We start from the raw sequence: 20,579 nt of genomic DNA, 5'->3' as shown, positions 1-20,579 counted from the left end.
GACCAAGGGAAGGGCCTGTGCTGCTGCTGGAGTTGTGTGCCCATGAAGCCAACCCTGTCTGGGTTTGTCACTTGAGGTAAAAAATGTCCTGTTTGAGTTAGAGGTCTGTTCTCACCAAAATTAAGCTTGGGGTAATTGCATTTAACACCAGGAATTAAAACACTTTTACAGTCAGATGCTCTTTTGGTTGACTATAAATTCTAATCAAGATATGCTCAGTGCCATTCCCTGTGCCTCTTTCTCTCCTGTCCACTGGTGGGTGGTGGTCCCTCCTGGCAGATGACACAATCAGCTACCCGTTTACTTAAACCAGAAACACACATAGGCATGTATGTACCTATACTGAAAATGTGCGTCTTTATTGAAAACACAACAACGTATCCTCCCAGGAAAACGGGGCAGTAACTTTGTCTGTTTATTCAGTTCATTTAACAGCCACTTGGTGAACTGCTCTTCATGTGCTGCGTCGTTTTAATCTGGCAGAAAACCCCTTTGGAAAAACTCCTGAGACCATAGGAAGGTCATTCTTGATCTTCTCTTTCTCCCTCATCCCCATGACAAATCCATCAGCAAGGCCTGTTTGCTCTTGACCTGAACTAGATCCTCATCAGCTGCTTCCTTTCCGCGCCGCTGCCCTCACCCTGGGCCTGGCCACCTCCATCTCTCCTTGGGTACGCAGCCCTGCCTCGTCGTTCTCCCTGCTGCTTTGAACATTGCCAATCTCTATGCAACAGCCAGAGGCATGTTTCAGAAATGTAGATCAGAACACATCATTCCCCGGCTTCCCGTCATACTTAGAATGAAACGCATATGGCTGCCTGGCCCACACAGCCCTGCGAGCTTCTGCCGCGGCTTGTGCTCCCTCGCCGCAGCCTCTAGCCCATGTGCGCCCCCCAGGACCATCTTGAAACAGACTCAGACACCCTTTTCTGTCTCCTGGGATGCTTTTTTTTTTTTTTTTCTCAATCAAGACATTATTACGAATCCTGTAATTCAGGCCAATAGCCCTTTTGAGTGTCTTCTAATTGAGGTATAATTCATGTACTATAAAATTCACCATTTTTAAATTGTGTAATTCAATAGTTTTTAATGTATTCACAAGTTGTGCAACTATCACCAATGTCTTAATTACAGATCATTTTCTTTTTAAAAAAGATTTATTTATTTGAAAGAGTTATGAAAGAGGAAGACAGAGCAAGAGATCGATTTTCCATCTGCTGCTTCACTCCCCAAATGGCCACAACTCCCAGGGCTGGACCAGACCCAAGCAAGGAGCCAGGAGCTTCTGGGTCTTCCATGTGGGTGCAGGGACCCAAGCCTTGGCCCTTCCTCTGGTGCTTTCCCAGGCACATTAGCAAGGCACTAGATAGGAAGAAGAGCAGCATGGACTTGAACCAGTACCCATGTGGGATGCCAGCGTCACAGGCAGTGGTTTTTACCTGCTATGCCACAGCACTGTCCCCCAAAACATTTTCATTGGCCCAAAAAAGGACCCTGTACTTTGATCTGTCACCCTCCAGTTTCCCCCACCCTAGTCCCTGGCAACCATGAATCTATTTCCTGTCACTGTGGATTTGCGTATCCTGGACATTTCATGTAAATTGAATCTTATAACGTGGTCTTCTGTGACGGGCTCCTTTCACTCAGCATCTCCATTGTACATGAAGGAATTCTTTGTGTTCGTTTTTGTGATTTGTCAGTATTCCATTGTGTGATTGTACCACACTTTGTTTTTTGTTCTTCAGTTAATGGACATTTTGGGATATTCTTAGCCCCACTTTCACATAGCTTCCTTCTTCCTTTTCTTTAATCCTGGGCCTAAATGCACCCTGGTTTTCTGGATGATGCCTCTCACCACCTATGCTGTATATGGTTATGGTCTGTCCCCTGCTCTGGATGGTTAGCTTTGTAATGGCAGACTCTGCTTTGTACACTGTATCTAGCACCTTACCTCGAACAGTACAGTGTAGGATAGTACTCCATTGTTTAATAAACGACTCAACAGATCTCATGTAGTGCTCCTGTTTCCTCCTCCTAAGGCACAGTGACTATAATCCTTTTCTGTGGGAAGTTCTGTAGCCCAGCTTTCTCCCTGGGATTGAGACGAGAGCGGGGCCCTAAAGCATGAAGACACTTCAGATGGCAGCAGGTTGCAAGGATTTCTCTGGTGTAAAATGCTGGCCCGTCGTCTGCTGTGTAAGACCACACCATCCTTTTGCAAAATATGCTTATGCATGGTTTCTCTCCTGAGTCAAACGTCCAGAGATGGACAGGCCAGGCATGCCATGGCAGCTTCAGAATCCAGAAAAGCAGGATCCTTTGATCCAGGGTCATCCTTCTTCACCATCCCTCGCACCAGGCTTCATGGTCCAAAATGACTGCTGAGTCAAGTTCATGAGCGTGTGATCCAGGTGGAGATGGTGAGGAAAGGGCAGAAAGCAAAGCCCAGCTTTGTGTTTCTGGTGAGGAATTTTCCTCAAAGTCTACAACTTCTCTGTACGACTTCTTGGCTCCCCTGGAGCTGCAAGGGTTGGGGTTGGAAAATGTAGTCTTAGCTGAGCATCCTGAGAAGGAATGAAGAATGGCTCCTGAGCGGGAGTTAGCCCCCTTTCCTGCCCCAGCACTCTGGGCTGGGGCAGCCAGCTTCTGACCACTGGCCTGGACCTTCAAGTTTCCCTCCTTCCCTACGTGATCAGAATCAGAGCAGTGGCCTTCTCTGGGTCTGGTTGGCCAGAAGGTGCAGGTTTTTTTTTTTTTTTTTTTTTTTTTTCCCCTCCAAAATTTACCTATTTATTTGAAAGAAAGAAGAGACAGAGAAATCTTCCATCTGCTGGTTCACTCTCCAATTAGCCGCAACAGCCAGGGTCAGGCCAGACCAAAGTCAGGAGCCAGGACCATCTTCTGGGTCTCCCACATGGGTGCAGGGACCCAAGGACTTGGGACATCTTCCTCTGCTTTCCCAGGCCATAGCAGAGAGCTGGATTGGAAGAAGAGCAGCCAGGACTAGAACCAGTGCCCATATGGGATGCCAGCACTACAGGTGGCAGCTTAACCTGCTACGCCACATTGCTGGCCCCCGGAACGTGGAATTTTTAGACTCTCTGGGGCCTTCAGTCCCAGAAACTCATTGTATCACCAACAGTAAGAATAATGGCAGTTCCCATTTATTGAATACCTACAGCATGGGAGATCCTGCTCCAAGTATTTTTGATGGGATAATTTCTTTCTTAATCCTCACTGCAATCCTAATATTATCCCCATTATAGATGAAGAAACTGAGGCACAGAGAGGTTAAATAACCAAAGACATTCTCACTGTTCGTAATGGGTTTTATTTTTTTAATTCTTCCTTTGCAATATATTATGAATAAGAGGATTAAAAAATAAAGCCTGACCTCTTTTGGTAGATTGACCACTGTTCTGTCTTCCATCTGATTAGCTGGGATCTGGAGAGCGCTTTGTGGAAAAGCACCGAGTGGTGGAAACCACACTGACAAGCTGTTTTTACACGAGTGCAGGGAAGGGCTTCTCTGTTGGCACATCCAGCAAATGGCTGATGACAGGAGGAAAAAGGATCCACAAGCTATGCAGGATTTTCCCAGCCCCGGAGCCTGGAGCCAACAGACCACAAGGCAGTTTGGCCCGCGGGCCAGGCCCCACCTTTAAAGTGACAGTCACTCTAGCTGCTCTTAGGAATCAGGGGGGAGGGGGGGAGCTGTTCCCAATCAGGTCTTCTGAGAATTAATTCAGTCACCAAGTCATCTTTCCAGATGCTTCTGTGCAGCCATGGGCAGTGGAAACACGTGGTCCTGAAAATTCATCTCTGCATTCTTTTTGAGGTATCTTCAAATGCTTGTCAGTGGCTGTCTGGAGACTCCAGGTGGGACAGCATGTATCTGCTGGAGCCTGCTGGAGCAGGTGTTTTGTCTAGGAATGCATCTGGTTGCAAGGGTCAGGAAACACAAGTGGTCATGTTTGTACATGATGATGTCTGGAGGGCAGGACTCTCAGGCCAACACCAGCACTGCTTGGCCTCTTTGGCCTCCTGATGACTGCAAGATGACCATTGCATCCGCCTTCCTCACCTTCAGCCTGTCTCTATTGGTCAGGGTGATGTTCTGGGGACAAGAGAGACACTTTCAAATCCAGCTGTCACCTGCACTCCAAGCTGGGAAAAAGCAGACTGGCAAAGGGACAAGGGACTGTGTGGATGAGTCTGGCCCTTTTTATGTGGTGAGCACACACTTTTCAGAATCCCCAAGGCTATACAGATAACTCCTGTGTTATCTTATAGACACATTCATATTTTTCCTTTTACATTTAGGTTTTTATGCCATCTGAATTTGGTGTCTGTATGTGGAGAGAGATAGGGTTCAAAGACTATACTCATCTTTTAAAAAAAGATTTATTTATTTGAAAAAGTTACTGAGAGGGAGAAGCAGAAGCAGAGAGAGAGAATCTTCCATCCAGTGGTTCACTCCCCAGATGGCTGCAACAGCTAGGGCTGGGCCAGGCTGACGCCAGGAGTCAGGAGCTTGATCTAGGCCTCCCATGTGAGTGCAGGGGCCCAAGTACTTGGGCCATCTTCTGCTGCTTTCCCAGGTGTATTAGTAGAGAGCTGGATCAGAAGTGGAGCAGTGAGACTCGAACCTGCACACATATGGGATGCTGGCACTGCAGGTGGTGGCTTAACTCATTACACAATGCTGGCCCCAAAGCCCAAACTGCTGAGTTTGGGAGGCAGCATTATTAATGGTTCCAGAGTCAGTTCCTTAGATTCAATTCCCTCAAGCTGTGTGCCTCCTTGCTATGTCATCTTGGACAGCTTACCTTGCTTTACCCAGTTTCCTGATCATTAAAAATGGGTTCTGGAAGCAGGCATTTGACCTAGCAGTTAAGATACCTATGTCCCATATTGGAGTACCTGAATTTAATTCCAAGCTCTGGCTCCTGACTCACTTCCTGCTAATACATACCTGGTAGGCAGTGGTGATGGCCTAAGGGGTGGGGCTCCCACCATCCACATGAAGACCTGGATTGTGTTCCCAGGCCTCAACTCTCTCTCTCAAATACAGAATTAAAAAAAAAAAAAAATTAGTGAGATTTTTTAAAAGTGGGGAGGCAGGAGAGATCTTAGTAGAACCTACTTTGTGGGTCATTATGAGGGTCAAATGAGTTGACAGTTAAAGAACTGAAAACAGTGCCTGGCATGCAGCAAAACCAAAGCAAACCTTGTGCTTCAAACGCAGAGTGAGAATTTGCAAGGCCGTACCTGGGTCTGGGAGCTGGGCAGGGAACCCTGGGCCCTCATCTATGGGTGAAACAAAGCACATCACCAAGGTTATGGTCTCTTCATTTTTATAAGAAATTGCCAAATTGTTCTCCAAAGATGTTTGTTCCAATTTCTACTCCCACCCGCAGTGACTGAGAGTTCCCCTCACTCCAGAACTCCAGCACATTTGGTGCTGTCAGACTGTGACATTTTGGCCAATCTGCCGCATGTGAAATGGTCACGCAGAGCTGTTTTCCCCGAGCAGCTTCTCTGCACAGGTCCGTCTGCAAGCCCCTCTGCCAGAGCTGCTTGGCCTAGGCTGGAGGCAGGACAGCCACGAGGCCCCCCGCTGCAGTGAAGTCTCCTCACCCCGTGGTCAGGTCCCCGTACCAATACATGTACCTCTTGGGGAGGCTGGCACTGAAGGAGAGAGACCCTTGAAGTCAGCGACCAGGCTTTAGTCATATCTGTGGCCTGCATCCATCAATGAGAGAACTGGTGCCAGGTTGTTAGTGTGGGTTATTAATAGAATATAGGTCATAAGAGAAAACATGATTAATTGCAAGATGATCTCAGCGGCTACTGAGGGCCTGAATATTCCCTAGGTAAGATGCTTTCTTCACCAATCAGCTTTTCTTTTTAGGAGTGTGGGTAGAGGCAGTTGAATGAACAGGTATTTTCCCAAGTCATTATTCCACAGGCAGATGGGGCTGGCTGTAGCGGGACTCTTCTCTAAATGATGGGTGATTGAGCCAGTTTGTTAGTGGGTGAGTAAGTCCCTGGTGCCCCAGACGGGAAGCTCAGGGGTCTAGAAAGGGGAGTGCGGCTTACGGCACAAGGCCCAGTGAGTCTGGAATCTCGGGGCTGGGATCAGCCACTTACACAGCCATTGCTCTAAGGAGAAAGGCCTGACTGCCCCCTAGCACATCTCTACTGGATCAAGAGGGTCCTTGGGGCCAGACCCTCTTAGAAATTGGGTAGACACTGCCCAGGGTGTATGTCCCACTCCAGACAGAGAACAGAGGAGCCCTTCCTGCAGTCTCTGGCACAGGGAGGGAAAAGAGCTAGTAGGCCTAGCCTTTGGGGCCAGTAATCCTCCTCATTGCTAGCAGCTGCCACAGTCTGACCAGCCAGAGTAGCCAGCTCTTCTTCCTCAGGGGGAACAAGTAAAGTGGAGTGGAGAGGTGCGAGTGCACGATCCCTTCCATGTGAGTCGCTATGGGAATGCAAGGCTGGACTAGAAAACGCCGGCCCAGCAGTTCAGGACGGAAAAGTGTGGGTGTGCCACGCAGCATTGAGGGTCAGGAGAGCAGCCCCTGGCCAGCCCCAGGGAAGTCCAGAGCCACGGCGGTAATGCCTACAGGGTCTCAGTGAGAATCCAAACCAAGGTCGTTAATGTTTAAGTACACTGAAATGTAAAGATTAAGTCTCAGTGCATTGATTCTGGAGTTTGTGGAACTTCGGCAGACATTTCCCTGACAGCCTATTTTATAAAAGAGGAAAGAGTGGAGCTGCTCTGGGGATGGAGGTGTGGGGGTCCAGAGCCTTGCTTGCGGCCTCTCCTTGCCCTCTGCGGTCTTCCTTGGAGAGGCTGTACTCTGGGAAGCTCTGGTGAAACCTCTTGGGGCTCTGTGGGCCCACGTCTGCCCCCAGACAAGTCACGTAAGCATCAGAACCACAGTTCCCTTCTTCGAGTAGGAAGGTCAGACTAGATCAGAGGGGTCTTCATCCGGGTCCGTAGATGGGGTTCTGGCAGTCTTTGACATGGTCAACCTGTGTCATTTTGTGCAGTGTTTTCTTGGAGAGACATAATGCAGCTTTGGTCAGCTTCTTGGAAGGGTCATGTTCACCCAAACTTGAAGGAACACTTGGTTGATTTTTGAGGTCTTTGCTCTTCCATTAGATATTTCTCTTCAGAATGACTGAGTGTCTCTGACCTAAACTGATTTAAACTGCAAAGGGACATTAAAGGCTCAGGGACCTAAGATCTCAGAGGCGGCATGACTGAAACCTCCACTCGGGTGTTGTCATCAGCAGCCCTCTGCTCTCCACTTCTGTGCTGTTCCCATCTCAACTCTGGCTTCATTCTCAGCCCCCTGTTCCCAGTCTAGGGTAGCCATCCACCCCATCTCTTCCTCCAGTAACTGTAGCAAAATTCCCAGGGCCAACTCTGGTTGACCCTGCTTGGGTCTCTCCTAGAGCCAGTCCATGAGGCCACGGGGAGGAAACATCCAGGCTAGGGGTCTGACCAGGATACCTCCCTCCCCCAGCCTTCAGCTGCTCATGTAAACCATGCTCAGCCGAGTAAAGCGAAGGGCAAAGTGCATGGCTGATGGACCACAGGCCGTGGTTGTGCTGGGTTGCTGAGGCCACTCCAAGGGCATCTTCCTTTCCTGGGTGGAGTGAGGTAGAGTTCTGAGATAGTTGAGGTCCTGACTGATCTGACCTCCTAGCCCCCTTGCTGCCATTTGTACACCCTCTTGGTAGTTCCCTCCCTCCTGTGTGAAGGACCCCGGTTTGATGCTCTCCCCACCGTCCTGCAATCTGCAGGGAGGTCACTGGCTCGGAGAAACTTGGCACCCCTGTGCTTCAGCACTGATCTGCTTTAAAGAGCCATATGCATCACTTTAGAAAAGAAAGGGAGAAAAATTGGAGTGGCAGGAAAGCAATTTCCGTTGCAATTTAAATGGCAGCTATTAAAATTTTACAAGAGCTTTATTGCAGGGGCTTTCCTGATCATCCCAGGAAATTTTTAATGGCAAGTCTGATGATAAAGGGAAATGTTCTGGGTACCTCTGGTTCCCTCCTGCCCTGCCAAGCATCTTGAAAACCGAAATTGTTAGGACTTCATAGACCAGCTTAGGAATGGCAACTGCCCAGGAGGCCATTTCTGAGTTTTTAGAGTGTGTGTTTTTGTTGTGTCTTTGTATAGTAACTGTTTCTAATTTTATCTTGTACTTTCCCAAGTGGTCTAGTGGTGAGCTGTGGGAACCATCGAGAGCAGCAGTTGCCTCTGCCCTTCAGTGTTCGTTGAGAGTCATTTGGTTGTGTGAATAAATCGAAATACAGTCTGCTTAAGTAGAAAAGGACATGTGAGGACTCACCTCTTGGGGAATTCTGCCCTTAACGGCTTCAGGCATGGCTAGATCTAGGCCTCCAATGAGGTTGCCAGCACCGTTTCCTAGACCTCAGCATTCGTCTATACTGGTCTTTGTTTTCAGGTAGGCTCTGATGCAGCCCCTGGCAGCTCCACAAGCAGACCCAACCAGCTTAGCAGCCCAGGGAAATCAGCTATCTCCTCCCGTAGTCCCGGTGCCTGTGCTGGAGCTGGTGGGTTCTGACTGTGATCATCTTTGCTTTGGTGCCAGGGCCACTCTGGACCATCTGAAGTCAGGAGCAGGGAAGGCAGGACAGTGGCCAGGGCTGGGTCATGTGTCCAGCACTGCCTCCATCACCAGTCCATGAGTGAGATCATTTCAACAGCAGTTCTGTATGCTGAGTGGGAAAGGTGCCAGGTCTCCTCCCTGGGAGGCATCCTGGAGGAGCTGACAGGCATTTGAACTTGGCCATGGCACCTGGGCAGCATTCAGGTGTTATGGTGTTGGGGAAGTTGGCTCTCCCTTCACTGACCATCGTTACAGAGTGTGGTCTAGCTGAGAGGTCAGGAGCAGATTGGAGCCAGGTTGCTGGCTTCCTGGTCCAGTGATGGGTCACTTGTGACTGTGCAACCTCAGCTAATGGGTGCCCGCTGTGTACTTCTGTTTCCTCATCTGTAACATGGGCGTTATTGTTGGTGTTGTTGGGAATGTGAAATGAGCACAAGAGGCCCAGAACCAGTGCAGAGAACATGGGAATTATTACTGAATGGCCACGCGCATAGGGTGGCTAGAGGTTGTCCCTTCAGAGCTCATCTTTCTTAGTGCCAGCCCCTGGAATGTGGCGGTGAGCAATTCCGACTTCTCAGCCCCGAGATGTTCATTCATCCATGAAATGGCCATTAAGCAAAAGCTACCATAGAAAAGACTCAGAAACCTAAATTCATAATAGAAAGTTACAAGTGAGTTTCGGTGCCGTTCCTCTGCTCAGAGTTGTGTAAAGAAACTGTTCTTAGAAAGGCCCCCACCTGCCCCATCACCCCCCTGCCCTCCGTTCCCACCACTCGCCCCCTCACTCACCTTGCAGCAGCCACAGGGCCTCCTGGCTGCACTAGATGTCCCTCTGGTGCCCTCGCCTCAGGGCCTTTGCACTGTGGCCTGGAAGGCTCTTTGCCAGCTAATCCCGTAGTTGGTGATGATCTCTGTCATCCCCTCAGAAAGGCCCCCAAGCCCTCTGTGTGAAATAGCAACCCCAACACGGCACGGAGCACTCCCTGCCCTCGTACTTTGCTGACCTCCTCCCCGGCTGCTTCCTGAAGAGGGAACACTGGCGTGCAGCAGGTGTTCAGGAAACATTTGTGGAGGGAGGGAACACATGAGTGACAGGTGGGTGTTGCAGCAGGAAGGCAGAGGTGGCTGAAGATGTAACATCTCTTTCTTCCTCTGCACAGATGTACAGTCTTTGACGTCGGCTCTCCAGGGACCCTCCAGGACCATTAGTGTTGAGAACTACTGAGGGTGAGTACGGTAGACCTGTGTCTGCTTGAAACAGCCTCGATATTTAAAAAAAAAAAAAAATTATACAAAAGAGCATTAGAGAAAACAGACAATTCTTTCACAGTCCTTCCTGTTGCCCGGAAGGCTGACATGGTCCCCCAGAGGTGAGGAGTCAGGGCCAGCCTTTGCCCATCCATCATTCCTGCTCAGATGTGTACCACTGAAGGTGTTAGTTTGCTGTGTAAGATCAAGGACCCCCGTTCAGCAGATGTTTCTGACACTTGTTTCCTGGGCCCTAGCAGGAAGTGTCTTGGAGGTCTCCATTCGTAAGCGTGCATCTGTGTATTGCACTTTTTCTTTTTCACCTTTAATTCCGTTTAAAAATTCACAGAGAACAAAGTTCACTCCCCACGGAATCTTAGCCAAAAGGCTGGGAAGCCATAAATTTCATTCTTTAGTGTACAGTTCTTTGGGTTTAGACACATGTGTGCAGGTGTGGCACTGCCACCACAGTCCAGGTGTAGCACATTAGATGTACTGTTCTCTGCAGGTTAAAATATTGTGTAGGTGCTTAGACATAATTAAAATGTGTACATATGGTAAATACCTACTTAAAATAATCGTACGGTTGTATGTTACACCTAGGTTTCTGGCCACACTGAGGGGAGGGGTGGTTTGCTAGTAGACATCTTCTTTCGAGTTTGTGCAGTGGCGTCTAAGCAGCAGAGCGGCCCTGGGCCACATGCCGTTTCCTGTTGTAGTGAGACATTTCTGAATGAGGACACCAACCTTTGTTGGCGGAGTGCTGGGAGATGCTGGAGCCCAGGAGATCCTGACAGTGTGGAAAGTGGGAGAGCAGGAGGTGCCGGCACCCAGACCCAGGGCGCGGGTGGTGGTGCTGGCCAAGTCGCAGGGACCGCTCTGTGGAGCTGTAGGAGCCAAGTGAGCTTACCTGGAAGCTCCTGGTCGTGGCTCCTGCTGGGGACTCCCATGCCTTCACCCTGCCACAGGTGTGCTCCAGCGTATTTGCAGGACAGTCTCTGAGAGCCACATTTCCATCAATGGATGCTTCTTAGCACAATTCTTTAATATTTTTTTAAAATTTTTAAGTAATTTTAGAATTACATAAAAGTTGGAAAAATGGTGCAGAGTTCACATACCTTCCCTTCATCCAGGTCCCCATTGTGTTGCCAGATTACATAACTGTAGCACAGTGATCAAAACCAGGAAGTTAGCACTAGCCTGGCGCTAGTAACTAAATTACACACTATTGGGTTTCTACACTGATGTCCTTTTTGTGTTCTAAGATCCTACACGGGGCCCCTGCACTGCACATCATTGTTGTATCATCTTAATCTTACCCAGTCTGCAGCAATTGCTCTGTCTTTTCTTGTCGTTCATGACCCCGACACTTCGGAGAGGACTGCTCTGTGCTTTTGTGGAAATCCCAGTGTGGGCTGGTCTGACGTTTGCCCGTGACCCAACTGAGGTGACGTGCTGCTGGGAAGGACATCACAGGGAGGGCACGTGTCCTCCCCACCATGCATCACGTCGGGGCCGGGCTGGGACGCACTGCCTCCTGTTACTGGTGGTGTTCACCTGGAGCATTCCTCCGCTGTTAAGTCACTATTTTCCCTTTGTAATTTATAGATCTCTGAGGGAAATACTTTGAGACTGTGCTAATATCCTGTTTCGCCTCATACTTGGCGCCCTCTAATTTTAGCGTCCATTGGTGGATAGGTCTTGCCTGCAGCAGTGATTACTGTGATGTTACCCTAGTGGTGATTTTTCTGTGTCCTGCTTCCCTTCTACATTTATTAATTGAAATCCTTCTGTAAGGAAGACCTGTCCTTTCTCCTCATTAATTTCTTTATTTAGTTGTTAATACCCTGTGGAGCTCAGATACTTGTTTTAATCTAGCACATTCCTTTTTCCTGTGGTAAAAAAGATTCCAAATTCCAAGTAAACTCCTAACATTGCACTTGAAGCTGCAGGAGGGCTGGCGTGGGCCTTCGGGAACCAGGAAGAAGGGGAGGAGGTTTTGTTTGTTCGTTCATTCATTTCTTCCTTTCCTTCAGCGCATACGCATCTGGATGCTACTGTTGGGTTCCAGGCACTGGAAATTCAGGAATGAGCAAATCAGACAAAATCGGTCCCCTAAGGGAGCCCATATTCTCCTGGAGGATGAAACAATAAGCAGATTTAGAAATGAATGTAGGCTAAATTGGATGGGGCATGTACAATAGAAGCATATGGAAGCCGGCGCCACGGCTCACTAGGTTAATCCTCCACCTTGTGGCGCCGGCACACCGGGTTCTAGTCCCGGTCGGAGCACCGGATTCTGTCCCAGTTGCCCCTCTTCCAGGCCAGCTCTCCGCTGTGGCCAGGGAGTGCAGTGGAGGATGGCCCAAGTGCTTGGGCCCTGCACCCCATGGGAGACCAGGAGAAGCACCTGGCTCCTGCCATCGGATCAGCGCGGTACGCCGGCCATTGGAGGGTGAACCAACAGCAAAGGAAGACCTTTCTCTCTGTCTCTCTCTCTCTCACTGTCCAATCTGCCTGTCAAAAAAAAAAAAAAAAAAAAAAAAAGCATATGGAGAAGACTACAAGGAAGAGATGGGGGTCTCGGGGAATTGTGGACAAGGTGAGCAGGGAAGGCCACTCTGAGGAAGCCCCGATGAGAGGAGGGAATAAGGCGGTGCCCGACCTGCTTCCTCCACCAGCTGGGAGAGCTCGGGCACGTCCACTCACCTCTGAACACCGGAATGTGTTCCTTTTCCAAGGGGCTGCCGCAGCTCAGCTAAAGCCCATCGTTGCCCTACTGCAGGTCACCTGGTATTTCTTCCCCCAGAAGGAGAGAAAAATGAGGGATTTTTGTGAATCCATCAAACTCAGATAATTTTTAGTGACGTATGCATGAATATATTGTTTGTTCTTATCATGTTTGCTTTTTCCTTCTCTTCCCCACCCAGCCTAATTCTTGCAAAATAATCAGCCTATACATGCTTATTGTGGTTTTAGTTCCCTTTTCTTTGTAGCAAAAGATAATAATTTTTCATTTTTAGTGGTGATAGATGCATTTTTAAATATATTTAAGTTAAAAAGTGAGTTAAAGAAATAGAAAAATTCTACCATTGTGATGTGGAAATCAGCAGGGTTTGATAAACACTAGATAGTTCAGTCTTTTTTTTTTTTTTTTTTTTTTTTGAAGGCAGGCAAACAAAAAGCTCCCATCCACTGGTTCACTTCCCAAATACTGCTAATGGCCAGGGCCAGAGCCAGGAGTCATAAACACAATCCAGATCTCGCACATGGGTGACGGAATCCAACTGCTTGAGCTGTCACTTCTGCCTCTCAGGGTGTACATTAGCAGGAAGCTGGAGTCGGGAGCCAGATCCGGGACTCGAACATGGATTCACTGATGTGGGACCTGGGCAACTTAACCAGCAGGCTAAATGCCCGCTTCCCTTCCACTTTTTTTTTTTTTTCTTTCTGGAAATAGGGGTTCCCAGCTATAGGCCTGGCCTTGAGCCATTTGTGTCACTGTGGGTGCATGAGTGAGAAATACGTTCAGCTTCAAGAACAGAACACCCAGCTCACAGCAGATCTGTAGGAACCTGACTGCCCATTCACTTCTACAGTTCAGTGACTGAGTAGTATCAGGGCTGCAACCCCTTTGTTTCTCTCATCTTGCCCCTCATGGTCACAAGGTTGCTACTGCACCTCCAGGCAGGACAAATGAGAACATTTCTGTGTTGGACCACTTAAGCACACCCAGAATCCCCAGAAGATTGCATTTGCCTCTCATGGGCCACAAATGTATACCATAGCTTCCCTCAGCTCCAAGGAAGGTGGAATATTTCTTTAAATGTATATCCTTTCCTGAGGAGGTGGCTAGAGAAAAAGGGAGTGGAGAGTGTTAGTTGGGCGAGCCGGCCAGCAGTGTCTGACTCCGTGGGGGCAGAAAAGCAGTAATAATTAGCATGAATGGGTCTGTCTCTGTGCCAGGTCCTACTGTTAGCACTTTCTGTGCATGACCTCATTGAGTCCTCAGAACCGCCCCGTGACGTCGCTGCTGTGATGTCCCACAAGGAAACTGAGGCAGAGTAGGGAATCTTCCTCCCAAGCAGAGCAACTGTAGGCACTCCTGCAGCCTATTTGCAGAGACCTCGCTTTCTTCAGCCACTCTGCTTTACTCTGTCATGGAGGTCCAAGGGGGGTCCCAGGCTGCTTGCTGTCTGGCCTCAGTTCGAATTCTTCCAAGAGAGGATGGCATTGTGGCACAGTGGGTTAAGCTACCATATGTGCTGATTCAAGTCCCAGTTGCTCCATGTGCAGTCCAGCTCCCTGCTAATGTTCCTGGGAATGCTGAGGAAGATGGCCCAAGTACTTGGGACCCTGCCGCCCACAAGGAAGACCCAGATGGAGTTCCAGTCTCTTACTTTAGGCTTGGCACAGTCACAGCTATTGTAGCCATTTGGGGAATGAACCAGCAGATGAAAGATCTCTGTCTGTCTCTCCTCCTCTCCCTGTCTTTCAAATACATAAACCTTTGGGGGGACAAAATCCTTCCAGCAAGGGAGGAACAGGCAGCATATAAATTGGCATCATTAGGAAGCTTTCTTAGGAATCATATCTGTTGGTTCTGGTCCAGTCCTGGTGAATAGCACCAGCCACACATCTTCCTGGCATCCTTCAGGGGCTTGCAAGTGGCTGAGAAAACTGCTCCTGGCCTCCCTTTTCCAAACAGACAATAGCTGTGCTTTGAATCATTCTTCCCAGGATGAAGTTTCCAGCCTATTACCTTTCTCTGGAGTTTTCCTGGTTGACTGAACACCTGCCTAATATATGCCCACCCTCTGCAGGTTTTTGGAGTAGTGGGAACGAAGTGGACGCTGAGACAGGCTCATTGCTGGGTGGGTCCTTGTACTCCTGGGGCTTCTTGTCCAGTGAGGGAGGCAGGCCCTCCAACAGTGACAGCCAAGGGTGGCCAGGGCTTTCTTGAGGGAATTGGGAAGTCCAGCAGACTGGGAACCAAGCAAAGATGCCCAACCTGGGAGTCAGAGTGACTCCGGGAAGCAGTTTTTGAGCCTGGGAGGAGTAGGGATTTGTCAAGCAGTTTCCCCCTTCTCCATCTCCCTTTTTTCAGTGAAGCTGTCGCTACAGCTTTCCTTTCTGAGCTGCTGTTCCCTCGTCTGTAAAATGAAAGGATTTGGACTCTGGTTTCCATCCATCCTGCCAACCCACCCTGACTGGACCTGTCCCACATTCCTGATCGTGTGCTGTCCCCAGACGTACCTGGCCGCACAGGATGTTGGGAAAGCTGTGCAGGGAAATGACCTAGAATGGGGGAGTTCTGATGGAGGGCTGTGGGAGCCCTGAGGAGACGGCTACCCACGAGTTGGGGCACACTTCTCAATGGAGGCAAAATGCAACATGGGTTAACATGCTGACTGGGAGCACAGGCTGGAGTCTAGAGGCCTGACTTCACTCCCAGCTGAGTCACTGACTGGCCGTGATAGGCAGTCTCACTCTGGAAGCTCCCATTGTCTCCTAAGGTTGTTTTGAATATGAAAATATGATCATGAATCTTAAGTACCTAGGACAGTGCCGGCACAAAGTGGTCACCAAAAAAAAAAAAAAAAGATGATGGCGGCAGCTTATCTTCAGTAGCCCTGAGGGTTTAATCACCAGCCTATAGGAAAGCCAGTGTTAGCCGCTGCCGCTGTGGTTATTCGCTCACCAACCAGCCATGTGCATGCCCAGCCGAGCTAGTGCTGTGCCTGGTGTTGCAGAACTGTGGTCTGGAAACGGGGCCCACACACTTGAGGCCTGCCCAGGGGTTTCATAGGAGAAGGTAGGAGTTTGATTGGTGTTTGTTGGAAACCTACAGCTTTTGGCTCCCCAGTCCCTTTTTGATCTAATCCCTAGGCCTTTCAGCACAGGCCTCGAGAGCATGGGCTGCCCTTGACCTCTGTGGCCAGAACGCATGGATGCTCTGCTTAGCCCATCAGCCAAGTCCCAAATTAGAACTGACAGTGCGATTTATTCTCTGGGATGGCACAGGGAGGGCAGAGCCCCAGTGGGTGATTCCGCAGGAAGGTTGTCAGCCCGAATTAGCCGGGGCCCTTCATGGAGCCTTGCTGTTTCAGCGTCCTCCAACTGATAGGCTTTTCTAGGGTGTTGCTGGTTTCTGAGCAGCCTACCGCTAGGGCTTGAACTGGACTCTAATTGCTAAGGAGCTGTATTTGATGAGGGCTGCCACTGAGGCAGGAAGCAGAAGCTCTGGGTCCTTCTGTCTGCTCCATTGGGACTTGAAAGTGGCGATTCCCTGGGGCGGGCGGGAGATGTTCCTTCTCTTACACCCCCTGCTTTTCACTGAGGTTCAGCCCTTGCACCTGAAGGCCTTCGCCTTGTTCCTCACCTCCCAGTTTGTGATCATAGTGCCTCCAGCTGCCTTCATTCATCCACAGGAATGCCAGTGATGGGCAAGATTCTGCTGCGGTGAGAAACTGACCCTGAAATCCTAGATGTGGGCACAAGGAACACCCATTTCTTACAGCACAAGGCAGGTCAGGAGGGGACTTGACCTTGTACTTCAGGGACCCAGACCGACCGTGACTCTCCTGTCTTGAGGCTTCACAGCTGAGATGCACAGCCTCCAAGAGCAGCAGAGCAGGAGAGAACTGAGGGTCCCACAGCACACTTAGATGCCAGGTCACAGCCAGAAGTGACATAGCCACTTTCACTTGTACCTGGAGCTAGTCATGTGGTTCTGTCTAACTACAAGGGTCTGGAAATGTGGGAGATACCTGGTGTCCAGTGAGTAGTAAATTTCTTGGCCACAGGAGACAGGTGTGGTATTAATTCAGGACCTACTGTGTGTCCTGGAAATCCAGAGGGGTCCTTGCCTTCCTGGGACTCATGGTTCACTGGGACAGCAGACCAAAAGGCAGGTCAGAAAGGCTTGACCTTATGTGTCAGGGACCCAGGCTGATGTTGGCTCCTCTGTCTTGAAGATGAGTAAGTGTCGCTCCCCCTCTTCGTGGAGGAACGACACAGGACCCTGTGCTGTTCTTTTGTCTGCTCGGCCCTCCCCGGGTTTGCTGCTGGTTCTTCCCGGGTTGGCTACTGTCCCTTCCACCTCCGTGGAAGGGCGGTTCCCCCTGCCACATTCCCCACTTCCGCAGGGGAGCGGCACACCGCCGGCCGGCTCTCTCGGGGGCTGCACAGGTGTTCCCCTTAGATGTTCCTCTTAGATGTTCCCGGTGCATGCCGTCTCTCTCCTCCTTTATAATCCTCCTCCGCCCACACGCCGAGTACACTGCTCTCCTCCAATCAGGAGCAAGTCCTACAGTTTATTGGCTGAACTGGAGGCAGCTGTGTAGAAGCTGTTTTCTTCTCTCCCAGCGCCATATTGTGGGAGAGCAGATGCATAGAATAAGTCTTAATTCCAGTAACTTAGTCTAGTCCGAGTTGCTCCCCACAAGTAAGCACTAACATGAGCCACCATGTAATGGTGTCTGTGGTAAGTGCCACGATAGAGGAGCCCACAGGACCCTAAGAACACATCTGCTCGGGGAGGCAGGGGCCGAAGTGTTTGGAGAGGTCAAGAGGTGTCTGTCAGATGAGAGGAGGCCTGAAGGATGAGCAGACGTGGGGAGAGGGTTTCTGATAGAGAGAACAGCATCAGTGGAGTTCAGGACCAGGAAGGAACTTGACCTCAAAGGAACTGGAAGGAAGTCATGAGTGAGGAAGGGGTAGGTGGGGCAGACCATGTAGGGTCCATTTGGTGTGGGAAGAAAGTGGGTGTTTGTGACACCTACCTTTGGAGCTGTTGAAAGAGTTAAATGTGCTCAGTCCTTCTTTGAACAAATGCTGACTTTTCTGGCAGGCAGTGTCTCAGGTGCTGTAAACACAGCAGTGAACAAAACAGTTATCCCTGTTCTCATGGAGCTGGGAAGGGGGACAGATTTTACCTGGTGAAATAAAACTGTCGACCAGTAAACAGAACTGTGTAAGAGATTTTGTGGTTCTGTTGCTTTAGCTACAGGTAGCATAAGCCCCCACGCATAGCCTTAAACAATCAAGGGGTTCCCAACTCTACATCCAAGGGTTCTTTGGACCAGCTTCCGGGCTGCTGATACAGAAGCTCAGCAGTGGCTTTGAGGGCCCAGGTTCATTCTGCCCATAGCTCTGCTGTCCATGATGCCTTCCCCTCAAGGTAGGTCCCTTCCACAGCCACAGGATGGCAATCAGTGATGCTGTGGCTGGTCTCCGTCGGGGCAGAAGCTTAATCAAACCTTGTATGCTCCAGGGATCTCCCACTGCACACTTTGGTGGACAGTGAATTACAGGAGCCAGTGTGAGAGCACAGAGGGGCTGCTGCCCTGGCCAGGGCAGGAGAGATGGAGGAAGGGGCTAGGTGGGCAGAGTGGAGGAGGGGAGGAAGGGGTAGGGTCTTGCCAACAGCAAGGCTTAAACAAGGGAATGCTGAGCAGACACTCACAAGTGTCCATCCTGCTCTGTGCTTCTTTCATTAATGGTGGAACACAGTCGTAGGTTAAGGCACTGAGAACCCATTCAGGAAAGAAGCCTACTTTTCTGACTGTGAAATCCTTTTATTTTCAAAAAGACACGTAGTAATGCATTGTAAAGTGTAAATTGGAAAGTGTTGCTTTAAGAATGATGCTCATCCTTGCTGACGTGCGAGTCATGTTGGGAGTTTTAAGAAGCCTTCAGGCCCGCGCCCTCCACCAGGCCAGTTCAGTTGGGATTGCTGAGAGCACAGCCAGGCCTGGAATGCTGCTTCCCAGCTCCCCATGGCCCCGTGTGCAGCCAGGGTGTGAGCCACTTCCTTATCTCATCTCTGGCTGAACTTCACATCTTAAAGCTGTATTGCTCGTTTATATTTCTGAATATCAAAGTTAACACTTTTTAGTTAAAAAATTTCAAGGGACTCGGAATCCCCCAAGATGATCACTTGTGCAAATTGGTGTGTATCATCCAGTCTTTAAAATATTTGAACCCAGAAAATACCCTATGTGTCTCCCCAAAGTGATTCCTCATCTTTCCAAAGGGAAAATGGAGAAAAACAAAAGAGTTTTAGGACCTGCATAAAATGCTGGAGACACAGACAAGTTAATCAGCTGCCTGTTTGTATTTTTTAATTTATTAGTTTTGTGATGCATTTTGAAACCTGATAGCAAAAATGTTGAATTCAAAATGTTGCCTGTCTTCTCTCATATATGACAAACTTGTGTTGGGCACACTCTTCACCAACACCCATATCTCTCAGGTCACTGTGTGAGTCACCTACACATATTTCCACAATACCTTGTCTCTACATCCATCTCAAATTTTGTGGTGTGGCACTTCTTGAATGTATGTGTTTTGTTGTTGCTGGAAACTGTATCCTAACCTTTGATACAGTCATGTGCCATCAGTCATATGCCATCAGACAAGTTTAAACTAATGATCTGTAAGTGTAGCCACTAACTTACTATATTACATTTAAAAAAACAAAACTTTTTTTAAGGCTAGTTACTGAAAATGGGCGCATGGCTGAATAAATGTGAAAATATAGTTACATCAGCACTTGTTTTTGAGTCAATCAGATTAGCCATTTCAATGTGAATAATTAATGACAACATAGGAAGATTAAGCCTATCCATGTAAGTTTATCTTCCATAGTGGCATTTTGCTTCAGTATTGCATTACATACTTTTTTTTTTTTTTTTTTTTTTGAGGAAGGAAGAGTCAGTTCCCATCAGCAAGGAGCCTGGCACTCAATCCAGGTCTCTCACAACTACTTGAACTATCACCACCGCCTTCAGGGCCTCTGCATTAAGCAGAAAGCTGGAGCCTAGTCTCAAACCTGGGCACTAGGTGAAGTGTTCACTCACACCCTTGTTTTAATTCCAAAACTCTGGTTTAAGTATCCCACTATATACAGTTTAAGAGTTTTTACTTTAGATACTTTGTTGTTTGAAAGGCAGAATGACATAGATATAGAGAAAAAGATCTCGCATCCACTGCTTCACTCCCCAAGTGCCCACACTAGCTGGAACTAGACCAGGCTAAAGCCAGAATCCCAGAACTCTGTCCAGGTCTCCCACATGGGTGGCAAAGACCCAGGTCCATGAGCCATTACCTGCTGCCTCTCGGGGTGGGCTAAAATAGCAGGAAGCTGGAGAGGAAGCAAAGCAAAGACTTGAACCCAGGTGCTCCTTTATGGGATGTGAGCACCCCAAGCAGCAACTTAACCACTGTGCCACAGCACTCACCCCTCTGTCTTGTTTTTTCTTTTTTCAAGGAATCTTTAAAGGGTCCGTTTACAGAGATTTAAATTCTACTTTTAGAGTCAAGCCCCTGGAAATAGTTACTAAGTCTTTATAATATATGCTTCCTTCTTCATTGTTGCCCAAACTAGCAACATTTAAATTTTTTAGAAGATACTATGTCTTTGCCAAAGAGCATTTTGTTCAAAATAATTCAAAAGACTCAAAGATAACCAGCAGGCCCCGCAAAATTTTGAAATTCTTGCATAGTTTTTGGTAATATATATTTACCATGAACTTTTTGAAGTCCTGTGTTACTTCTGAAGACAATTTTTTGGGGAAAATCTTGCTTTATATTTTGGGTATACCACATATCCAAAGTAAATTAGGTGAACCACAAGTGAGTAACTAGCTCAGTATTGTTGGCCTTCCTGCT

At 48.7% G+C, this 20,579-nt stretch overlaps 1 protein-coding gene across 6 annotated transcripts in view; it reads left to right on the top strand.

Moving 5' to 3' along the window:
* Nucleotides 1-20,579, top strand: part of SIPA1L3 (signal induced proliferation associated 1 like 3) — a 242,469-nt gene that overhangs the window by 83,749 nt on the left and 138,141 nt on the right. For all 6 annotated transcript variants that reach the window (XM_008257242.5, XM_008257241.5, XM_089319237.1 and 3 more), the window contains exon 2: nt 9,818-9,884. The gene's annotated coding sequence lies outside the window, so the exon portion shown is untranslated. The remainder of the gene's footprint in view (nt 1-9,817; nt 9,885-20,579) is intronic.

Source organism: Oryctolagus cuniculus, chromosome 18, assembly GCF_051225735.1.
Source record: "Oryctolagus cuniculus isolate XC-2025 breed Fujian yellow rabbit chromosome 18, ASM5122573v1, whole genome shotgun sequence".
Taxonomy (NCBI): domain Eukaryota; kingdom Metazoa; phylum Chordata; class Mammalia; order Lagomorpha; family Leporidae; genus Oryctolagus; species Oryctolagus cuniculus.
Note: the sequence above shows the minus strand (reverse complement) of the source record. Positions and strands in the feature narration are given on the sequence as shown.